Here is a 25,818-nt window from a genome sequence, read left to right as displayed (position 1 = left end):
CCAACATGTTGGTTGTGGTTAACACAGTAACAACTAAACAGAGATCCAACATGTTGGTTGTGGTTAACACAGTGACAACTAAACAGAGATCCAACATGTTGGTTGTGGTTAACACAGTGACAACTAAACAGAGATCCAACATGTTGGTTGTGGTTAACACAGTGACAACTAAACAGAGATCCATCATGTTGGTTGTGGTTATTAACACAGTGACAACTAAACAGAGATCCAACATGTTGGTTGTGGTTATTAACACAGTGACAACTAAACAGAGATCCAACATGTTGGTTGTGGTTAACACAGTGACAACTAAACAGAGATCCAACATGTTGGTTGTGGTTAACACAGTAACAACTAAACAGAGATCCAACATGTTGGTTGTGGTTAACACAGTAACAACTAAACAGAGATCCAGCATGTTGGTTGTGGTTAACACAGTAACAACTAAACAGAGATCCAACATGTTGGTTGTGGTTAACACAGTAACAACTAAACAGAGATCCAGCATGTTGGTTGTGGTTAACACAGTAACAACTAAACAGAGATCCAACATGTTGGTTGTGGTTAACACAGTGACAACTAAACAGAGATCCAACATGTTGGTTGTGGTTAACACAGTAACAACTAAACAGAGATCCAACATGTTGGTTGTGGTTATTAACACAGTGACAACTAAACAGAGATCCAACATGTTGGTTGTGGTTAACACAGTAACAACTAAACAAAGATCCAACATGTTGGTTGTGGTTATTAACACAGTGACAACTAAACAGAGATCCAACATGTTGGTTGTGGTTATTAACACAGTGACAACTAAACAGAGATCCATCATGTTGGTTGTGGTTATTAACACAGTGACAACTAAACAGAGATCCAACATGTTGGTTGTGGTTATTAACACAGTGACAACTAAACAGAGATACAACATGTTGGTTGTGGTTATTAACACAGTGACAACTAAACAGAGATCCAACATGTTGGTTGTGGTTATTAACACAGTGACAACTAAACAGAGATCCAACATGTTGGTTGTGGTTAACACAGTGACAACTAAACAGAGATCCAACATGTTGGTTGTGGTTATTAACACAGTGACAACTAAACAAAGATCCAACATGTTGGTTGTGGTTATTAACACAGTGACAACTAAACAGAGATCCATCATGTTGGTTGTGGTTATTAACACAGTGACAACTAAACAGAGATCCAACATGTTGGTTGTGGTTATTAACACAGTGACAACTAAACAAGGATCCAACATGTTGGTTGTGGTTAACACAGTGACAACTAAACAGAGATCCATCATGTTGGTTGTGGTTATTAACACAGTGACAACTAAACAGAGATCCAACATGTTGGTTGTGGTTAACACAGTGACAACTAAACAGAGATCCAACATGTTGGTTGTGGTTATTAACACAGTGACAACTAAACAGAGATCCAACATGTTGGTTGTGGTTATTAACACAGTGACAACTAAACAGAGATACAACATGTTGGTTGTGGTTATTAACACAGTGACAACTAAACAAGGATCCAGCATGTTGGTTGTGGTTATTAACACAGTGACAACTAAACAGAGATCCATCATGTTGGTTGTGGTTATTAACACAGTGACAACTAAACAGAGATCCAACATGTTGGTTGTGGTTATTAACACAGTGACAACTAAACAGAGATCCAACATGTTGGTTGTGGTTATTAACACAGTGACAACTAAACAGAGATCCAACATGTTGGTTGTGGTTATTAACACAGTGACAACTAAACAGAGATCCAACATGTTGGTTGTGGTTATTAACACAGTGACAACTAAACAGAGATCCAACATGTTGGTTGTGGTTATTAACACAGTGACAACTAAACAAAGATCCAACATGTTGGTTGTGGTTATTAACACAGTGACAACTAAACAGAGATACAACATGTTGGTTGTGGTTATTAACACAGTGACAACTAAACAGAGATCCAACATGTTGGTTGTGGTTATTAACACAGTGACAACTAAACAGAGATCCAACATGTTGGTTGTGGTTATTAACACAGTGACAACTAAACAGAGATACAACATGTTGGTTGTGGTTAACACAGTGACAAATAAACAGAGATACAACATGTTGGTTGTGGTTATTAACACAGTAACAACTAAACAGAGATCCAGCATGTTGGTTGTGGTTAACACAGTGACAACTAAACAGAGATCCAACATGTTGGTTGTGGTTAACACAGTGACAACTAAACAGAGATCCAACATGTTGGTTGTGGTTAACACAGTGACAACTAAACAGAGATCCAACATGTTGGTTGTGGTTAACACAGTGACAACTAAACAGAGATCCAACATGTTGGTTGTGGTTAACACAGTGACAACTAAACAGAGATCCAACATGTTGGTTGTGGTTATTAACACAGTGACAACTAAACAGAGATCCAGCATGTTGGTTGTGGTTAACACAGTGACAACTAAACAGAGATCCAACATGTTGGTTGTGGTTATTAACACAGTGACAACTAAACAGAGATCCAACTACTTTGTTAAGGTAGTTCTAGACAGTACAGCAACAATAATAATAATAATAATAATAAGTCACTGTTTGTTAAGGTAGTTCTAGACAGTATAGCAACAATAATAATAATAATAATAATAATAATAATAATAATAATAATAAGTCACTGTTTGTTAAGGTAGTTCTAGACAGTACAGCAACAATAACAATAATAATAATAATAATAATAATAATAATAACAATAATAATAATAATAATAATAATAATAATAATAATAATAATAATAATAATAATAATAATAATAATAAGTCACTGTTTGTTAAGGTAGTTATAGACAGTACAGCAACAATAACAATAATAATAATAATAATAATAATAATAATAATAATAATAATAATAAGTCACTGTTTGTTAAGGTAGTTATAGACAGTACAGCAACAATAACAATAATAATAATAATAATAAGTCACTGTTTGTTAATGTAGTTATAGACAGTACAGCAACAATAATAATAATAATAATAATAATAATAAGTCACTGTTTGTTAAGGTAGTTATAGACAGTACAGCAACAACAATAATAATAATAATAATAATAATAATAATAATAATAAGTCACTGTTTGTTAAGGTAGTTATAGACAGTACAGCAACAACAACAATAATAATAATAATAATAATAATAATAATAATAAGTCACTGTTTGTTAAGGTAGTTATAGACAGTACAGCAACAATAATAATAATAATAATAATAATAATAATAATAAGTCACTGTTTGTTAAGGTAGTTATAGACAGTACAGCAACAATAATAATAATAATAATAATAATAATAATAATAATAATAATAATAATAATAATAATAATAATAAGTCACTGTTTGTTAAGGTAGTTATAGACAGTACAGCAACAATAATAATAATAATAATAATAATAATAATAATAATAATAATAATAAATCACTGTTTGTTAAGGTAGTTATAGACAGTACAGCAACAACAATAATAATAATAATAATAATAATAATAATAATAATAAGTCACTGTTTGTTAAGGTAGTTATAGACAGTACAGCAACAATAACAATAATAATAATAATAATAATAATAATAATAATAATAATAATAATAATAATAATAATAAGTCACTGTTTGTTAAGGTAGTTATAGACAGTACAGCAACAATAACAATAATAATAATAATAATAATAATAATAATAATAATAATAATAATAATAATAATAATAATAATAATAATAAGTCACTGTTTGTTAAGGTAGTTATAGACAGTACAGCAACAATAATAATAATAATAATAATAATAATAATAATAATAATAAGTCACTGTTTGTTAAGGTAGTTATAGACAGTACAGCAACAATAATAATAATAATAATAATAATAATAAGTCACTGTTTGTTAAGGTAGTTATAGACAGTACAGCAACAATAATAATAATAATAATAATAATAATAATAATAATAAGTCACTGTTTGTTAAGGTAGTTATAGACAGTACAGCAACAATAATAATAATAATAATAATAATAATAATAATAATAAGTCACTGTTTGTTAAGGTAGTTATAGACAGTACAGCAACAATAATAATAATAATAATAATAATAATAATAATAATAAGTCACTGTCTGTTAAGGTAGTTATAGACAGTACAGCAACAATAATAATAATAATAATAATAATAATAATAAATAAGACAGTAGACCAACACAAGGCCATGTCTCACACTTATTTTGTGTCACTAACAGGCTATTTATTGTCTTTCAGTCTGTTATTTTCTAAATGTATCTGAGAATGTAGACAGAACGGCTAAAACGGACATGATTGATCTGAGGGAGAAATCATTGATCCATTCAGAAAGTTTATTAGCAACAAGTAAGAGATTTTGTATTATGTAAAGTAGACTAGGTTATAATGTATAGTAGTGGGTTGTTAGTGATATGTTATATTATGTAAAGTAGACTAGGTTATAATGTATAGTAGTGGGTTGTTAGTGATATGTTATATTATGTAATGTAAACTAGGTTATAATGTATAGTAGTGGGTTGTTAGTGATATGTTATATTATGTAAAGTAGACTAGGTTATAATGTATAGTAGTGGGTTGTTAGTGATATGTTATATTATGTAAAGTAGACTAGGTTATAATGTATAGTAGTGGGTTGTTAGTGATATGTAGATGTTATATTATGTAAAGTAGACTAGGTTATAATGTATGGTAGTGGGTTGTTAGTGATATGTAGATGTTATATTATGTAAAGTAGACTAGGTTATAATGTATGGTAGTGGGTTGTTAGTGATATGTAGATGTTATATTATGTAAAGTAGACTAGGTTATAATGTATAGTAGTGGGTTGTTAGTGATATGTTATATTATGTAAAGTAGACTAGGTTATAATGTATAGTAGTGGGTTGTTAGTGATATGTTATATTATGTAATGTAGACTATGTTATAATGTATAGTAGTGGGTTGTTAGTGATATGTTATATTATGTAAAGTAGACTAGGTTATAATGTATAGTAGTGGGTTGTTAGTGATATGTAGATGTTATATTATGTAAAGTAGACTAGGTTATAATGTATAGTAGTGGGTTGTTAGTGATATGTAGATGTTATATTATGTAAAGTAGACTAGGTTATAATGTATGGTAGTGGGTTGTTAGTGATATGTAGATGTTATATTACGTAAAGTAGACTAGGTTATAATGTATAGTAGTGGGTTGTTAGTGATATGTAGATGTTATATTATGTAAAGTAGACTAGGTTATAATGTATGGTAGTGGGTTGTTAGTGATATGTAGATGTTATATTATGTAAAGTAGACTAGGTTATAATGTATGGTAGTGGGTTGTTAGTGATATGTAGATGTTATATTATGTAAAGTAGACTAGGTTATAATGTATGGTAGTGGGTTGTTAGTGATATGTAGATGTTATATTACGTAAAGTAGACTAGGTTATAATGTATGGTAGTGGGTTGTTAGTGATATGTAGATGTTATATTATGTAAAGTAGACCAGGTTATAATGTATGGTAGTGGGTTGTTAGTGATATGTAGATGTTATATTACGTAAAGTAGACTAGGTTATAATGTATGGTAGTGGGTTGTTAGTGATATGTTATATTATGTAAAGTAGACTAGGTTATAATGTATAGTAGTGGGTTGTTAGTTATATGTTATATTATGTAAAGTAGACTAGGTTATAATGTATAATAGTGGGTTGTTAGTGATATGTTATATTATGTAAAGTAGACTAGGTTATAATGTATGGTAGTGGGTTGTTAGTGATATGTTATATTATGTAAAGTAGACTAGGTTATAATGTATAATAGTGGGTTGTTAGTGATATGTTATATTATGTAAAGTAGACTAGGTTATAATGTATGGTAGTGGGTTGTTAGTGATATGTTATATTATGTAAAGTAGACTAGGTTATAATAGTTTGTAGGTAGCCTAGACCTACAGTACGAGAGTTTGCCCATCTTTCCTACGTCTCAACACATTTATCCGACTTCTAATGTACTGAGAAATATGTGCCACAGTTTCAACAGCCATTTTATAACTGCGTAGGCTACAAACATACTTTTAATTTCATATGAGGAAATCACATAACTTACAGTCACTGGTGCAGACGCCTGTTTTCTTACAGATGAAGTAGCTTTCATAGACAACTCATTCAACCAGCCTAAACAACAGTAAATAAAAGATGTCAAATGGTCAAAAGTGAATCCTGATAGAGTCATATACATTAGAGAGAGGTATATATATCCTGATAGAGTCATATACATTAGAGAGAGGTATATATATCCTGATAGAGTCATATACATTAGAGATAGGTATATATATCCTGATAGAGTCATATAAATTAGAGATAGGTATATATATCCTGATAGAGTCATATACATTAGAGATAGGTATATATATCCTGATAGAGTCATATATATTAGAGAGAGGTATATATATCCTGATAGAGTCATATACATTAGAGAGGTATATATATCCTGATAGAGTCATATACATTAGAGATAGGTATATATATCCTGATAGAGTCATATACATTAGAGATAGGTATATATATCCTGATAGAGCCATATACATTAGAGATAGGTATATATATCCTGATAGAGTCATATACATTAGAGATAGGTATATATATCCTGATAGAGCCATATACATTAGAGAGATGTATATATATCCTGATAGAGCCATATACATTAGAGAGAGGTATATATATCCTGATAGAGCCATATACATTAGAGAGAGGTATATATATCCTGATATAGTCATATACATTAGAGAGAGGTATATTATATATAAGTATTTGATACATCAGAAAAGCAGAACTTAATATTTGGTACAGAAACCTTTGTTTGCAATTACAGAGATCATACGTTTCCTGTAGTTCTTGACCAGGTTTTGCACACACTGCAGCAAGGATTTTGGCCCACTCCTCCATACAGACCTTCTCCAGATCCTTCAGGTTTCGGGGCTGTCGCTGGGCAATACGGACTTTCAGCTCCCTCCTAAGATTTTCTATTGGGTTCAGGTCTGGAGACTATTGGGTTCAGCTAGGCCACTCCAGGACCTTGAGATGCTTCTTATGGAGCCACTCCTTAGTTGCCCTGGATGTGTGTTTTGGGTTATTGTCATGCTGGAAGACCCAGCCACGACCCATCTTCAATGCTCTTACTGAGGGAAGGAGGTTGTTGGCCAAGATCTCGCGATACATGGCCACATCCATCCTCCCCTCAACACAGTGCAGTCGTCCTGTCCCCTTTGCAGAAAAGCATCCCCAAAGAATGATGTTTCCACCTCCATGCTTCACGGTTGGGATGGTGTTCTTCAGGGTTGTACTCATCCTTCTTCTTCCCCCAAACACGGCGAGTGGAGTTTAGTCCAAAAAGCTCTATTTTTGTCTCATCAGACCACATGAACTTCTCCCATTCCTCCTCTGGATCATCCAGATGGTCATTGGCAAACTTCAGACGGGCCTGGACATGCGCTGGCTTGAGCAGTGGGACCTTGCATGTGCTGCAGGATTTTAATCCATGACGGCAAAGTGTATTACTAATGGTTTTCTTTGAGACTGTGGACCCAGCTCTCTTCAGGTCATTGACCAGGTCCTGCCTTGAAGTTCTGGGCTGATCTTTCACCTTCCTCATGATCATTGATGCCCCACGAAGTGAGATCTTGCATAGAGCCCCAGACTGAGGGTGATTGACCGTCATCTTGAACTTCTTCCATTTTAGAATAATTGCACCAACAGTTGTTGCCTTCTCACCAAGCTGCTTGCCCATCTGATCATTTATCACTCCAGTGTTAATCTGCAAAATTGTATTATTCGCCTACCTCCTCATGCCTTTTCTACTGTGTTATTGACTTGTTAATTGTTTACTCCATGTGTAACTCTGTGTTGTCTGTTCACACTGCTATGCTTTATCTTGGCCAGGTCACAGTTGCAAATGAGAACTTGTTCTCAACTAGCCTACCTGGTTAAATAAAGGTGAAATAAAAATAAAAAAATAAATAATTGTCCTGTAGCCCATCCCAGCCCTGATGTCCTTACACAGCTCTCTGGTCTTGGCCATTGTGGAGAGGTTGGAGTCTGTTTGATTGAGTATGTGGACAGGTGTCTTTTATACAGGTAACGAGTTCAAACAGGTGCAGTTAATACAGGTAATGAGTGGAGAACAGGAGGGAATCTTAAAGAAAAAACAAACAGGTCTGTGAGAGCCGGAATTAATTACTTAAAAATCATACAATGTGATTTTCTGGATTTTTGTTTTAGATTCCGTCTCTTACAGTTGAAGTGTACCTATGTTAAAAATTACAGACCTCTACATGTTTTGTAAGTAGGAAAACCTGCAAAATTGGCAATTTATCAAATACTTGTTCTCCCCACTGTATATCCTGATAGAGCCATATACATTAGAGAGAGGTATATTGCTCCAGATGTTGGATCTTAATTTGAGCCAGTTTGCTACAGCAGGAGAATAATCATGCTGAAACAGGACATGTGCATTATTATGTAGATTACCATCTGGCACATGAAGACTAAAGGACTATGCTGTGGCCCTCACCAACTGGCCACCTGGCCCATAGAGACTAAAGGACAATGCTGTGGCCCTCACCAACTGGCCACCTGGCCCATAGAGACTAAAGGACTATGCTGTGGCCCTCACCAACTGGCCATCTGGCCCATAGAGACTAAAGGACTATGCTGTGGCCCTCACCAACTGGCCACTTGGCCCATAGAGACTAAAGAACTATGCTGTGGCCCTCATCAACTGGCCAGCTGGCCCATAGAGACTAAAGGACTATGCTGTGGCCCTCACCAACTGGCCATCTGGCCCATAGAGACTAAAGGACAATGCTGTGGCCCTCATCAACTGGCCATCTGGCCCATAGAGACTAAAGGACAATGCTGTGGCCCTCACTAACTGGCCATCTGGCCCATGGAGACTAAAAGACTATGCTGTGGCCCTCACCAACTGGCCACCTGGCCCATAGAGACTAAAGGACTATGCTGTGGCCTCACCAACTGGCCACCTGGCCCATAGAGACTAAAGGACTATGCTGTGGCCCTCACCAACTGGCCATCTGGCCCATAGAGACTAAAGGACTATGCTGTGGCCCTCATCAACTGGCCATCTGGCCCATAGAGACTAAAGGACTATGCTGTGGCCCTCACCAACTGGCCATCTGGCCCATAGAGACTAAAGGACTATGCTGTGGCCCACACCAACTGACCCATAGAGACTAACGGACTATGCTGTGGCCCTCACCAACTGGCCACCTGGTCCATAGAGACTAAAGGACTATGCTGTGGCCCACACCAACTGACCCATAGAGACTAACGGACTATGCTGTGGCCCTCACCAACTGACCCATAGAGACTAAAGGACTATGCTGTGGCCCTCACCAACTGGCCATCTGGCCCATAGAGACTAAAGGACTATGCTGTGGCCCTCACCAACTGGCCATCTGGCCCATAGAGACTAAAGGACTATGCTGTGGCCCTCACCAACTGGCCACCTGGTCCATAGAGACTAAAGGACTATGCTGTGGCCCTCACCAACTGGCCATCTGGCCCATAGAGACAAAAGGACTATGCTGTGGCCCTTACCAACTGGCCATCTGACCCATAGAGACTAAAGGACTATGCTGTGGCCCTTAACAACTGGCCACCTGGCCCATAGAGACTAAAGGACTATGCTGTGGCCCTACCAACTAGCCATCTGGCCCATAAAGACTAAATGACTTTGCTGTGGCCCTCACCAACTGGCCATCTGGCCCATGGAGACTAAAAGACTATGCTGTGGCCCTCACCAACTGGCCATCTGGCCCATAGAGACTAAAGGACTATGCTGTGGCCCTCACCAACTGGCCATCTGGCCCATAGAGACTAAATAACTATGTTGTGGCCTTCACTAATTGGCCATCTGGCACATAGAGACTAAATGACCATGCTGTCGCCCTCACCAACTGGCCATCTGGTCCATAGAGACTAAAGGACCATGCTGTGGCCCTCACCAACTGGCCATCTGGCCCATAGAGACTAAAGGACTATGTTGTGGCCTTCACTAATTGGCCATCTGGCACATAGAGACTAAATGACCATGCTGTCGCCCTCACCAACTGGCCATCTGGCCCATAGAGACTAAAGGACTATGTTGTGGCCCTCACCAACTGGCCATCTGGTCCATAGAGACTAAAGGACTATGCTGTGGCCCTCACCAACTGGCCATCTGGCCCATAGATACTAAAGGACTATGCTGTGGCCCTCATCAACTGACCATCTGGCCCATAGAGACTAAAGGACTATGCTGTGGCCTACACCAACTGGCCACCTGGTCCATAGAGACTAAAGGACTATGTTGTGGCCCTCACCAACTGGTCATCTGGCCCATAGAGACTAAAGGACTATGCTGTGGCCTACACCAACTGGCCACCTGGTCCATAGAGACTACATGGCTATGATGTGGCCCTCACCAACTGGCCATCTGGCCCATAGAGACTAAAGGACTATGCTGTGGCCCTCACCAACTGGCCATCTGGCCCATAGAGACTAAATGACTATGCTGTGGCCCTCATCAACTGGCCATCTGGTCCTTAGAGACTAAAGGACTATGCTGTGGCCCTACCAACTGGCCCATAGAGACTAACGGACTATGCTGTGGCCCTCACCAACTGGCCACCTGGTCCATAGAGACTACATGGCTATGATGTGGCCCTCACCAACTGGCCATCTGGCCCACAGAGACTAAAAGGACTATGCTGTGGCCCTACCAACTGGCCCATAGAGACTAAAGGACTATGCTGTGGCCCTCACCAACTGGCCATCTGGCCCATAGAGACTAAAGGACTATGCTGTGGCCCTCACCAACTGGCCATCTGGCCCATAGAGACTAAAGGACTATGCTGTGGCCCTCACCAACTGGCCATCTGGCCCATAGAGACTAAAGGACTATGCTGTGGCCCTCACCAACTGGCCATCTGGCCCATAGAGACTAAAGGACTATGCTGTGGCCCTCACCAACTGGCCACTTGGCCCATAGAGACTAAAGGACTATGTTGTGGCCCTCACCAACTGGCCATCTGGCCCATAGAGACTAAAGGACTATGCTGTGGCCCTCACCAACTGGCCACCTGGCCCATAGAGACTAAAGGACTATGTTGTGGCCCTCACCAACTGGCCATCTGGCCCATAGAGACTAAAGGACTATGCTGTGGCCCTCACCAACTAGCCATCTGGCCCATAGAGACTAAAGGACTATGCTGTGGCCTACACCAACTGGCCACCTGGTCCATAGAGACTACATGGCTATGATGTGGCCCTCACCAACTGGCCATCTGGCCCACAGAGACTAAAGGACTATGCTGTGGCCCTCACCAACTGGCCCATAGAGACTAAAGGACTATGCTGTGGCCCTACCAACTGGCCACCTGGTCCATAGAGACTAAAGGACTATGCTGTGGCCCTCACCAACTGGTCATCTGGCCCATAGAGACTAAAGGACTATGCTGTGGCCCTACCAACTGGCCCATAGAGACTAAAGGACTATGCTGTGGCCCTCACCAACTGGCCATCTGGCCCATAGAGACTAAAGGACTATGCTGTGGCCCTCACCAACTGGCCATCTGGCCCATAGAGACTAAAGGACTATGCTGTGGCCCTCACCAACTGGCCATCTGGCCAATAGAGACTAAAGGACTATGCTGTGGCCCTCACCAACTGGTCACCTGGCCCATAGAGACTAAAGGACTATGCTGTGGCCCTCACCAACTGGCCATCTGGCCCATAGAGACTAAAGGACTATGCTGTGGCCCTCACCAACTAGCCATCTGGCCCATAGAGACTAAAGGACTATGCTGTGGCCCTCACCAACTGGCCACCTGGCCCATAGAGACTAAAGGACTATGCTGTGGCCCTACCAACTAGCCATCTGGCCCATAGAGACTAAATGACTTTGCTGTGGCCCTCACCAACTGGCCATCTGGCCCATGGAGACTAAAAGACTATGCTGTGGCCCTCACCAACTGGCCACCTGGCCCATAAAGACTAAAGGACTATGCTGTGGCCTACACCAACTGGCCACCTGGTCCATAGAGACTACATGGCTATGATGTGGCCCTCACCAACTGGCTATCTGGCCCACAGAGACTAAAGGACTATGCTGTGGCCCTACCAACTGGCCACCTGGTCCATAGAGACTAAAGGACTATGCTGTGGCCCTCACCAACTGGTCATCTGGCCCATAGAACCTAAAGGACTATGCTGTGGCCCTACCAACTGGCCCATAGAGACTAAAGGACTATGCTGTGGCCCTCACCAACTGGCCATCTGGCCCATAGAGACTAAAGGACTATGCTGTGGCCCTCGCCAACTGGCCACCTGGCCACCTGGCCCATAGAGACTAAAGGACTATGCTGTGGCCCTACCAACTGGCCATCTGGCCCATAGAGACTAAAGGACTATGTTGTGGCCCTCACCAACTGGCCATCTGGCCCATAGAGACTAAAGGACTATGCTGTGGCCCTCACCAACTAGCCATCTGGCCCATAGAGACTAAAGGACTATGCTGTGGCCTACACCAACTGGCCACCTGGTCCATAGAGACTACATGGCTATGATGTGGCCCTCACCAACTGGCCATCTGGCCCATAGAGACTAAAGGACTATGTTGTGGCCTTCACTAATTGGCCATCTGGCACATAGAGACTAAATGACCATGCTGTCGCCTCACCAACTGGCCATCTGGCCCATAGAGAGTAAAGGACTATGTTGTGGCCCTCACCAACTGGCCATCTGGTCCATAGAGACTAAAGGACTATGCTGTGGCCCTCACCAACTGGCCATCTGGCCCATAGATACTAAAGGACTATGCTGTGGCCCTCATCAACTGACCATCTGGCCCATAGAGACTAAAGGACTATGCTGTGGCCTACACCAACTGGCCACCTGGTCCATAGAGACTAAAGGACTATATTGTGGCCCTCACCAACTGGCCATCTGGCCCATAGAGACTAAAGGACTATGCTGTTGCCCTCACCAACTGGCCATCTGGCCCATAGAGACTAAATGACTATGCTGTGGCCCTCATCAACTGGCCATCTGGTCCTTAGAGACTAAAGGACTATGCTGTGGCCTACACCAACTGGCCACCTGGTCCATAGAGACTACATGGCTATGATGTGGCCCTCACCAACTGGCCATCTGGCCCACAGAGACTAAAGGACTATGCTGTGGCCCTACCAACTGGCCCATAGAGACTAAAGGACTATGCTGTGGCCCTCACCAACTGGCCATCTGGCCCATAGAGACTAAAGGACTATGCTGTGGCCCTCACCAACTGGCCATCTGGCCCATAGAGACTAAAGGACTATGCTGTGGCCCTCACCAACTGGCCATCTGGCCCATAGAGACTAAAGGACTATGCTGTGGCCCTCACCAACTGGCCATCTGGCCCATAGAGACTAAAGGACTATGCTGTGGCCCTCACCAACTGGCCACTTGGCCCATAGAGACTAAAGGACTATGTTGTGGCCCTCACCAACTGGCCATCTGGCCCATAGAGACTAAAGGACTATGCTGTGGCCCTCACCAACTGGCCACCTGGCCCATAGAGACTAAAGGACTATGTTGTGGCCCTCACCAACTGGCCATCTGGCCCATAGAGACTAAAGGACTATGCTGTGGCCCTCACCAACTAGCCATCTGGCCCATAGAGACTAAAGGAATATGCTGTGGCCTACACCAACTGGCCACCTGGTCCATAGAGACTACATGGCTATGATGTGGCCCTCACCAACTGGCCATCTGGCCCACAGAGACTAAAGGACTATGCTGTGGCCCTACCAACTGGCCACCTGGTCCATAGAGACTAAAGGACTATGCTGTGGCCCTCACCAACTGGTCATCTGGCCCATAGAGACTAAAGGACTATGCTGTGGCCCTACCAACTGGCCCATAGAGACTAAAGGACTATGCTGTGGCCCTCACCAACTGGCCATCTGGCCCATAGAGACTAAAGGACTATGCTGTGTCCCTCACCAACTGGCCATCTGGCCCATAGAGACTAAAGGACTATGCTGTGGCCCTCACCAACTGGCCATCTGGCCAATAGAGACTAAAGGACTATGCTGTGGCCCTCACCAACTGGTCACCTGGCCCATAGAGACTAAAGGACTATGCTGTGGCCCTCACCAACTGGCCATCTGGCCCATAGAGACTAAAGGACTATGCTGTGGCCCTCACCAACTAGCCATCTGGCCCATAGAGACTAAAGGACTATGCTGTGGCCCTACCAACTAGCCATCTGGCCCATAGAGACTAAATGACTTTGCTGTGGCCTCACCAACTGGCCATCTGGCCCATAGAGACTAAAGGACTATGCTGTGGCCCTCACCAACTAGCCATCTGGCCCATAGAGACTAAAGGACTATGCTGTGGCCCTCACCAACTGGCCACCTGGCCCATAAAGACTAAAGGACTATGCTGTGGCCTACACCAACTGGCCACCTGGCCCATAAAGACTAAAGGACTATGCTGTGGCCTACACCAACCGGTCCATCTGGCCCATAGAGACTAAATGACTATGCTGTGGCCCTCATCAACTGGCCATCTGGTCCTTAGAGACTAAAGGACTATGCTGTGGCCTACACCAACTGGCCACCTGGTCCATAGAGACTACATGGCTATGATGTGGCCCTCACCAACTGGCCATCTGGCCCACAGAGACTAAAGGACTATGCTGTGGCCCTACCAACTGGCCCATAGAGACTAAAGGACTATGCTGTGGCCCTCACCAACTGGCCATCTGGCCCATAGAGACTAAAGGACTATGCTGTGGCCCTCACCAACTGGCCATCTGGCCCATAGAGACTAAAGGACTATGCTGTGGCCCTCACCAACTGGCCATCTGGCCCATAGAGACTAAAGGACTATGCTGTGGCCCTCACCAACTGGCCATCTGGCCCATAGAGACTAAAGGACTATGCTGTGGCCCTCACCAACTGGCCACTTGGCCCATAGAGACTAAAGGACTATGTTGTGGCCCTCACCAACTGGCCATCTGGCCCATAGAGACTAAAGGACTATGCTGTGGCCCTCACCAACTGGCCACCTGGCCCATAGAGACTAAAGGACTATGTTGTGGCCCTCACCAACTGGCCATCTGGCCCATAGAGACTAAAGGACTATGCTGTGGCCCTCACCAACTAGCCATCTGGCCCATAGAGACTAAAGGACTATGCTGTGGCCTACACCAACTGGCCACCTGGTCCATAGAGACTACATGGCTATGATGTGGCCCTCACCAACTGGCCATCTGGCCCACAGAGACTAAAGGACTATGCTGTGGCCCTACCAACTGGCCACCTGGTCCATAGAGACTAAAGGACTATGCTGTGGCCCTCACCAACTGGTCATCTGGCCCATAGAGACTAAAGGACTATGCTGTGGCCCTACCAACTGGCCCATAGAGACTAAAGGACTATGCTGTGGCCCTCACCAACTGGCCATCTGGCCCATAGAGACTAAAGGACTATGCTGTGGCCCTCACCAACTGGCCATTTGGCCCATAGAGACTAAAGGACTATGCTGTGGCCCTCACCAACTGGCCATCTGGCCAATAGAGACTAAAGGACTATGCTGTGGCCCTCACCAACTGGTCACCTGGCCCATAGAGACTAAAGGACTATGCTGTGGCCCTCACCAACTGGCCATCTGGCCCATAGAGACTAAAGGACTATGCTGTGGCCCTCACCAACTAGCCATCTGGCCCATAGAGACTAAAGGACTATGCTGTGGCCCTCACCAACTGGCCACCTGGCCCATAGAGACTAAAGGACTATGCTGTGGCCCTACCAACTAGCCATCTGGCCCATAGAGACTAAATGACTTTGCTGTGGCCCTCACCAACTGGCCATCTGGCCCATGGAGACTAAAAGACTATGCTGTGGCCCTCACCAACTGGCCACCTGGCCCATAAAGACTAAAGGACTATGCTGTGGCCTACACCAACTGGCCACCTGGTCCATAGAGACTACATGGCTATGATGTGGCCCTCACCAACTGGCCATCTGGCCCACAGAGACTAAAGGACTATGCTGTGGCCCTACCAACTGGCCACCTGGTCCATAGAGACTAAAGGACTATGCTGTGGCCCTCACCAACTGGTCATCTGGCCCATAGAACCTAAAGGACTATGCTGTGGCCCTACCAACTGGCCCATAGAGACTAAAGGACTATGTTGTGGCCCTCACCAACTGGCCATCTGGCCCATAGAGACTAAAGGACTATGCTGTGGCCCTCGCCAACTGGCCACCTGGCCACCTGGCCCATAGAGACTAAAGGACTATGCTGTGGCCCTACCAACTGGCCATCTGGCCCATAGAGACTAAAGGACTATGTTGTGGCCCTCACCAACTGGCCATCTGGCCCATAGAGACTAAAGGTCTATGCTGTGGCCCTCACCAACTAGCCATCTGGCCCATAGAGACTAAAGGACTATGCTGTGGCCTACACCAACTGGCCACCTGGTCCATAGAGACTACATGGCTATGATGTGGCCCTCACCAACTGGCCATCTGGCCCACAGAGACTAAAGGACTATGCTGTGGCCCTCACCAACTGGCCATCTGGCCCATAGAGACTAAAGGACTATGCTGTGGCCCTCACCAACTGGTCATCTGGCCCATAGAGACTAAAGGACTGTGCTGTGGCCCTACCAACTGGCCCATAGAGACTAAAGGACTATGCTGTGGCCCTCACCAACTACTGGCCATCTGGCCCATAGAGACTAAAGGACTATGCTGTGGCCCTCACCAACTGGTCACCTGGCCCATAGAGACTAAAGGACTATGCTGTGGCCCTCACCAACTGGCCATCTGGCCCATAGAGACTAAAGGACTATGCTGTGGCCCTCACCAACTGGTCACCTGGCCCATAGAGACTAAAGGACTATGCTGTGGCCCTCACCAACTGGCCATCTGGCCCATAGAGACTAAAGGACTATGCTGTGGCCCTCACCAACTGGCCACCTGGCCCATAGAGACTAAAGGACTATGCTGTGGCCCTCACCAACTAGCCATCTGGCCCATAGAGACTAAAGGACTATGCTGTGGCCCTCACCAACTGGCCACCTGGCCCATAGAGACTAAAGGACTATGCTGTGGCCCTCACCAACTGGCCACCTGGCCCATAGAGACTAAAGGACTATGTTGTGGCCCTCACCAACTGGCCACCTGGTCCATAGAGTCTAAAGGACTATGCTGTGGCCCTCACCAACTGGCCACCTGGCCCATAGAGACTAAAAGACTATGCTGTGGCCCTCACCAACTGGCCACTTGGCCCATAGAGACTAAAGGACTATGCTGTGGCCCTCACCAACTGGCCACCTGGCCCATAGAGACTAAAGGACTATGTTGTGGCCCTCACCAACTGTCCATCTGGCACATAGAGACTAAAGGACTATGCTGTGGCCCTCACTAACTGGCCACCTGGCCCATAGAGACTAAAGGACCATGCTGTGGCCCTCACCAACTGGCCACTTGGCCCATAGAGACTAAAGGACCATGCTGTGGCCCCTCACCAACTGGCCACTTGGCCCATAGAGACTAAAGGACTATGTTGTGGCCCTCACCAACTGTCCATCTGGCACATAGAGACTAAAGGACTATGCTGTGGCCCTCACCAACTGGTCACCTGGCCCATAGAGACTAAAGGACTATGCTGTGGCCCTCACCAACTGGCCATCTGGCCCATAGAGACTAAAGGACTATGCTGTGGCCCTCACCAACTAGCCATCTGGCCCATAGAGACTAAAGGACTATGCTGTGGCCCTCACCAACTGGCCACCTGGCCCATAGAGACTAAAGGACTATGCTGTGGCCCTACCAACTAGCCATCTGGCCCATAGAGACTAAATGACTTTGCTGTGGCCCTCACCAACTGGCCATCTGGCCCATGGAGACTAAAAAGACTATGCTGTGGCCCTCACCAACTGGCCACCTGGCCCATAGAGACTAAAAGACTATGCTGTGGCCCTCACCAACTGGCCACTTGGCCCATAGAGACTAAAGGACTATGCTGTAGCCCTCACCAACTGGCCACCTGGCCCATAGAGACTAAAGGACTATGTTGTGGCCCTCACCAACTGGCCACTTGGCCCATAGAGACTAAAGGACCATGCTGTGGCCCTCACCAACTGGCCACTTGGCCCATAGAGACTAAAGGACTATGTTGTGGCCCTCACCAACTGTCCATCTGGCACATAGAGACTAAAGTACTATGCTGTGGCCCTCACCAACTGGCCACTTGGCCCATAGAGACTAAAGGACTATGCTGTGGCCCTCACCAACTGGCCACTTGGCCCATAGAGACTAAAGGACCATGCTGTGGCCCTCACCAACTGTCCATCTGGCCCATGGAGATATGAGGACTATGCTGTGGCCCTCACCAACTGTCCATCTGGCACAAAGAGACTAAGGGCCACAGCATAGTCCACTCACTACCTAGTTGTGTATATCCACACTTCATTCTCTTATAGCTCTACTCTCAGTCTATCTAGTTGTGTATAATGTTGTAGGGAAACTTAGTGTAAACTCTTCTGTCTGTATTCTGTCTCTAAATGTTGTCTATTACGAGCAGCACCATGTCACCATGTAAAGTTGTTTACAGATGTAAGATCTTCATTTGATCTCCCCACACTGCAGAATAACTTTCCTGCAATGCAGGAAATGTAAAACTTGTAATGTATCTCTGAACTATCACTAGCAGCACCATATCAACTTGGAGTGTATTTGAGATTTAAAAAGGCTTCTGAAGTTTGTTATTTCCATTTAGAAATTTGATCTCCCAACTCTGAGACAGGGACTGGTTATCTCCCAACTCTGAGACAGGGACTGGTTATCTCCCAACTCTGAGACAGGGACTGGTTATCTCCCCAACTCTGAGACAGGGACTGGTTATCTCCCAACTCTGAGACAGGGACTGGTTATCTCCCAACTCTGAGACAGGGACTGGTTATCTCCCAACTCTAAGACAGGGAGGGACTGGTTATCTCCCAACTCTAAGACAGGGAGGGACTGGTTATCTCCCAACTCTGAGACAGGGACTGGTTATCTCCCAACTCTGAGACAGGGACTGGTTATCTCCCAACTCTGAGACAGGGACTGGTTATCTCCCAACTCTGAGACAGGGACTGGTTATCTCCCAACTCTAAGACAGGGACTGGTTATCTCCCAACTCTGAGACAGGGACTGGTTATCTCCCAACTCTGAGACAGGGACTGGTTATCTCCCAACTCTGAGACAGGGACTGGTTATCTCCCAACTCTAAGACAGGGACTGGTTATCTCCCAACTCTAAGACAGGGACTGGTTATCTCCCAACTCTGAGACAGGGACTGGTTATCTCCCAACTCTGAGACAGGGACTGGTTATCTCCCAACTCTAAGACAGGGACTGGTTATCTCCCAACTCTGAGACAGGGACTGGTTATCTCCCAACTCTAAGACAGGGACTGGTTATCTCCCAACTCTGAGACAGGGACTGGTTATCTCCCAACTCTAAGACAGGGACTGGTTATCTCCCAACTCTGAGACAGGGACTGGTTATCTCCCAACTCTGAGACAGGGACTGGTTATCTCCCAACTCTAAGACAGGGACTGGTTATCTCCCAACTCTGAGACAGGGACTGGTTATCTCCCAACTCTAAGACAGGGACTGGTTATCTCCCAACTCTGAGACAGGGACTGGTTTATCTCCCAACTCTGAGACAGGGACTGGTTATCTCCCAACTCTGAACCCAGAAGACAACTCTAAATCAACACTTATTGATATTATGCAAAACACTTTCCATCATATTCTTGTGTCTCTATGTTTCAATGGATGTTGGGCAACCTGTGGTATTAATATTGTAGTGTTAACCCAGTATCAGTATAAACAGCCTGTAGTATTAATATTGTAGTGTTAACCCAGTATCAGTATAAACAGCCTGTAGTATTAATATTGTAGTGTTAACCCAGTATCAGTATAAACAGCCTGTGGTATTAATATTGTAGTGTTAACCCAGTATCAGTATAAACAGCCTGTAGTATTAATATTGTAGTGTTAACCCAGTATCAGTATAAACAGCCTGTAGTATTAATATTGTAGTGTTAACCCAGTATCAGTATAAACAGCCTGTGGTATTAACATTGTAGTGTTAACCCAGTATCAGTATAAACAGCCTGTAGTATTAATATTGTAGTGTTAACCCAGTATCAGTATAAACAGCCTGTGGTATTAATATTGTAGTGTTAACCCAGTATCAGTATAAACAGCCTGTGGTATTAATAGCCTTGTAGTGTTAACTCCATTAATATAAACAGCCTTGTATTAATATTGTGTTAACCCAGTATCAGTATAAACAGCCTGTGGTATTAATATTGTAGTGTTAACCCAGTATCAGTATAAACAGCCTGTGGTATTAATATTGTAGTGTTAACCCAGTATCAGTATAAACAGCCTGTAGTATTAATATTGTAGTGTTAACCCAGTATCAGTATAAACAGCCTGTGGTATTAATATTGTAGTGTTAACCCAGTATCAGTATAAACAGCCTGTGGTATTAATATTGTAGTGTTAACCCAGTATCAGTATAAACAGCCTGTAGTATTAATATTGTAGTGTTAACCCAGTATCAGTATAAACAGCCTGTGGTATTAATATTGTAGTGTTAACCCAGTATCAGTATAAACAGCCTGTAGTATTAATATTGTAGTGTTAACCCAGTATCAGTATAAACAGCCTGTAGTATTAATATTGTAGTGTTAACCCAGTATCAGTATAAACAGCCTGTGGTATTAATATTGTAGTGTTAACCCAGTATCAGTATAAACAGCCTGTGGTATTAATATTGTAGTGTTAACCCAGTATCAGTATAAACAGCCTGTAGTATTAATATTGTAGTGTTAACCCAGTATCAGTATAAACAGCCTGTGGTATTAATATTGTAGTGTTAACCCAGTATCAGTATAAACAGCCTGTGGTATTAATATTGTAGTGTTAACCCAGTATCAGTATAAACAGCCTGTGGTATTAATATTGTAGTGTTAACCCAGTATCAGTATAAACAGCCTGTGGTATTAATATTGTAGTGTTAACCCAGTATCAGTATAAACAGCCTGTAGTATTAATATTGTAGTGTTAACCCAGTATCAGTATAAAACAGCCTGTAGTATTAATTGTTGTAGTGTTAACCCAGTATCAGTATAAACAGCCTGTGGTATTAATATTGTAGTGTTAACCCAGTATCAGTATAAACAGCCTGTGGTATTAACATTGTAGTGTTAACCCAGTATCAGTATAAACAGCCTGTGGTATTAATATTGTAGTGTTAACCCAGTATCAGTATAAACAGCCTGTGGTATTAATATTGTAGTGTTAACCCAGTATCAGTATAAACAGCCTGTGGTATTAACATTGTAGTGTTAACCCAGTATCAGTATAAAACAGCCTGTGGTATTAACATTGTAGTGTTAACCCAGTATCAGTATAAACAGCCTGTGGTATTAACATTGTAGTGTTAACCCAGTATCAGTATAAACAGCCTGTGGTATTAACATTGTAGTGTTAACCCAGTATCAGTATAAACAGCCTGTGGTATTAACATTGTAGTGTTAACCCAGTATCAGTATAAACAGCCTGTGGTATTAACATTGTAGTGTTAACCCAGTATCAGTATAAACAGCCTGTGGTATTAACATTGTAGTGTTAACCAGTATCAGTATAAACAGCCTGTGGTATTAACATTGTAGTGTTAACCCAGTATCAGTATAAACAGCCTGTGGTATTAACATTGTAGTGTTAACCCAGTATCAGTATAAACAGCCTGTGGTATTAACATTGTAGTGTTAACCCAGTATCAGTATAAACAGCCTGTGGTATTAACATTGTAGTGTTAACCCAGTATCAGTATAAACAGCCTGTGGTATTAACATTGTAGTGTTAACCCAGTATCAGTATAAACAGCCTGTGGTATTAACATTGTAGTGTTAACCCAGTATCAGTATAAACAGCCTGTGGTATTAACATTGTAGTGTTAACCCAGTATCAGTATAAAAAAAAACAGCCTGTGGTATTAACATTGTAGTGTTAACCCAGTATCAGTATAAACAGCCTGTGGTATTAACATTGTAGTGTTAACCCAGTATCAGTATAAACAGCCTGTGGTATTAACATTGTAGTGTTAACCCAGTATCAGTATAAACAGCCTGTGGTATTAATTGTAGTGTTAACCCAGTATCAGTATAAACAGCCTGTGGTATTAACATTGTAGTGTTAACCCAGTATCAGTATAAACAGCCTGTGGTAGTTTAACCCAGTATCAGTATAAACAGCCTGTTAACTCAGTAGTCATCAGTATAAACAGCCTGTGGTATTAACATTGTAGTGTTAACCCAGTATCAGTATAAACAGCCTGTGGTATTAACATTGTAGTGTTAACCCAGTATCAGTATAAACAGCCTGTGGTATTAACATTGTAGTGTTAACCCAGTATCAGTATAAACAGCCTGTGGTATTAACATTGTAGTGTTAACCCAGTATCAGTATAAACAGCCTGTGGTATTAACATTGTAGTATCAGTTAACCCAGTAGTCAGTATAAAACAGCCTGTGGTATTAACATTGTAGTGTTAACCCAGTATCAGTATAAACAGCCTGTAGTATTAATATTGTAGTGTTAACCAGTATCAGTATAAACAGCCTGTGGTATTAATATTGTAGTGTTAACCCAGTATCAGTATAAACAGCCTGTGGTATTAACATTGTAGTGTTAACCCAGTATCAGTATAAACAGCCTATAACCCACAGCAGCCTGTGGTATTAATATTGTAGTGTTAACCCAGTATCAGTATAAACAGCCTGTGGTATTAATATTGTAGTGTTAACCCAGTATCAGTATAAACAGCCTGTGGTATTAACATTGTAGTGTTAACCCAGTATCAGTATAAACAGCCTGTGGTATTAACATTGTAGTGTTAACCCAGTATCAGTATAAACAGCCTGTGGTATTAATATTGTAGTGTTAACCCAGTATCAGTATAAAACAGCCTGTGGTATTAACATTGTAGTGTTAACCCAGTATCAGTATAAACAGCCTGTGGTATTAATATTGTAGTGTTAACCCAGTATCAGTATAAACAGCCTGTAGTATTAATATTGTAGTGTTAACCCAGTATCAGTATAAACAGCCTGTGGTATTAATATTGTAGTGTTAACCCAGTATCAGTATAAACAGCCTGTGGTATTAATATTGTAGTGTTAACCCAGTATCAGTATAAACAGCCTGTAGTATTAATATTGTAGTGTTAACCCAGTATCAGTATAAACAGCCTGTAGTATTAATATTGTAGTGTTAACCCAGTATCAGTATAAACAGCCTGTAGTATTAATATTGTAGTGTTAACCCAGTATCAGTATAAACAGCCTGTGGTATTAACATTGTAGTGTTAACCCAGTATCAGTATAAACAGCCTGTGGTATTAACATTGTAGTGTTAACCCAGTATCAGTATAAACAGCCTGTGGTATTAACATTGTAGTGTTAACTCAGTATCAGTATAAACAGCCTGTGGTATTAACATTGTAGTGTTAACCCAGTATCAGTATAAACAGCCTGTGGTATTAATATTGTAGTGTTAACCTGGTATCAGTATAAACAGCCTGTGGTATTAACATTGTAGTGTTAACTCCAGTATCAGTATAAACAGCCTGTGGTATCAGTATAAACATTGTAGTGTTAACCCAGTATCAGTATAAACAGCCTGTGGTATTAACATTGTGTGTTAACCCAGTATCAGTATAAACAGCCTGTGGTATTAACATTGTAGTGTTAACCCAGTATCAGTATAAACAGCCTGTAGTATTAACATTGCAGTCAAAGTATAAACAGCCTGTGGCATTACACATTGTGTGTTAACCCAGTATCAGTATAAACAGCCTGTGGTATTAACATTGTAGTGTTAACCCAGTATCAGTATAAACAGCCTGTGGTATTAACATTGTAGTGTTAACCCAGTATCAGTATAAACAGCCTGTGGTATTAACATTGTAGCAAACAGCGGCAGTGAACCCAGTAAAAGGAAAACACCCCAAGCATCAATCAATCGTATAAATAGCTAACCAGTATCAGTATAAATAGTGTTAACCCAGTATCAGTATAAATAGTGTTAACCCAGTATCAGTATAAATAGTGCTAACCCAGCATCAGTGCATAAATAGTGTTAACCCAGTGTATCAATAGTGTTAACCCAGTATCAGTATAAATAGTGTTAACCCAGTATCAGTATAAATAGTGTTAACCCAGTATCAGTATAAATAGTGTTAACCCAGTATCAGTATAAATAGTGTTAACCCAGTATCAGTATCAATAGTGTTAACCCAGTATCAGTATAAATAGTGTTAACCCAGTATCAGTAAATAGTGTTAACCCAGTATCAGTATCAATAGTGTTAACCCAGTATCAGTATCAACCCAGTATCAGTACCCAACCCAGTATCAGTATCAATAGTGTTAACCCAGTATCAGTATAAACAGCCTGTAGTATTAATATTGTAGTGTTAACCCAGTATCAGTATAAACAGCCTGTGGTATTAACATTGTAGTGTTAACCCAGTATCAGTATAAACAGCCTGTGGTATTAACATTGTAGTGTTAACTCAGTATCAGTATAAACAGCCTGTAGTATTAATATTGTAGTGTTAACCCAGTATCAGTATAAACAGCCTGTGGTATTAATATTGTAGTGTTAACCCAGTATCAGTATAAACAGCCTGTAGTATTAATATTGTAGTGTTAACCCAGTATCAGTATAAACAGCCTGTAGTATTAATATTGTAGTGTTAACCCAGTATCAGTATAAACAGCCTGTGGTATTAATATTGTAGTGTTAACCCAGTATCAGTATAAACAGCCTGTAGTATTAATATTGTAGTGTTAACCCAGTATCAGTATAAACAGCCTGTAGTATTAATATTGTAGTGTTAACCCAGTATCAGTATAAACAGCCTGTAGTATTAATATTGTAGTGTTAACCCAGTATCAGTATAAACAGCCTGTGGTATTAACATTGTAGTGTTAACCCAGTATCAGTATAAACAGCCTGTGGTATTAACATTGTAGTGTTAACCCAGTATCAGTATAAACAGCCTGTAGTATTAATATTGTAGTGTTAACCCATTATCAGTATAAACAGCCTGTGGTATTAACATTGTAGTGTTAACCCAGTATCAGTATAAACAACCTGTGGTATTAACATTGTAGTGTTAACCCAGTATCAGTATAAACAGCCTGTGGTATTAATATTGTAGTGTTAACCCAGTATCAGTATAAACAGCCTGTGGTATTAACATTGTAGTGTTAACCCAGTATCAGTATAAACAGCCTGTGGTATTAACATTGTAGTGTTAACCCAGTATCAGTATAAACAGCCTGTGGTATTAACATTGTAGTGTTAACCCAGTATCAGTATAAACAGCCTGTAGTATTAATATTGTAGTGTTAACCCAGTATCAGTATAAACAGCCTGTGGTATTAACATTGTAGTGTTAACCCAGTATCAGTATAAACAGCCTGTGGTATTAACATTGTAGTGTTAACCCAGTATCAGTATAAACAGCCTGTGGTATTAACATTGTAGTGTTAACCCAGTATCAGTATAAACAGCCTGTGGTATTAACATTGTAGCAAACAGCGGGCAGTGAACCCAGTAAAGGAAAACACCCCAAGCATCACATCAATCGTGTTAACC

At 42.1% G+C, this 25,818-nt stretch overlaps 2 long non-coding RNA genes and 1 pseudogene across 5 annotated transcripts in view; 2 read left to right on the top strand and 1 right to left on the bottom strand.

Moving 5' to 3' along the window:
* LOC127920482 (NLR family CARD domain-containing protein 3-like) overlaps window positions 1–25,818 on the bottom strand; it is a 153,370-nt pseudogene that overhangs the window by 39,751 nt on the left and 87,801 nt on the right.
* LOC127920485 (uncharacterized) overlaps window positions 1–25,818 on the top strand; it is a 133,375-nt gene that overhangs the window by 20,509 nt on the left and 87,048 nt on the right. The window lies entirely within an intron of this gene.
* LOC127920489 (uncharacterized) lies at window positions 4,432–5,785 on the top strand. The gene is made up of 4 exons (XR_008106377.1): window positions 4,432–4,489; window positions 4,548–4,727; window positions 5,030–5,157; window positions 5,722–5,785. It is a non-coding gene; the product is annotated as an uncharacterized LOC127920489 (long non-coding RNA).

Source organism: Oncorhynchus keta, unplaced genomic scaffold (assembly GCF_023373465.1).
Source record: "Oncorhynchus keta strain PuntledgeMale-10-30-2019 unplaced genomic scaffold, Oket_V2 Un_contig_195_pilon_pilon, whole genome shotgun sequence".
Classification (NCBI taxonomy): domain Eukaryota; kingdom Metazoa; phylum Chordata; class Actinopteri; order Salmoniformes; family Salmonidae; genus Oncorhynchus; species Oncorhynchus keta.
Note: the sequence above shows the minus strand (reverse complement) of the source record. Positions and strands in the feature narration are given on the sequence as shown.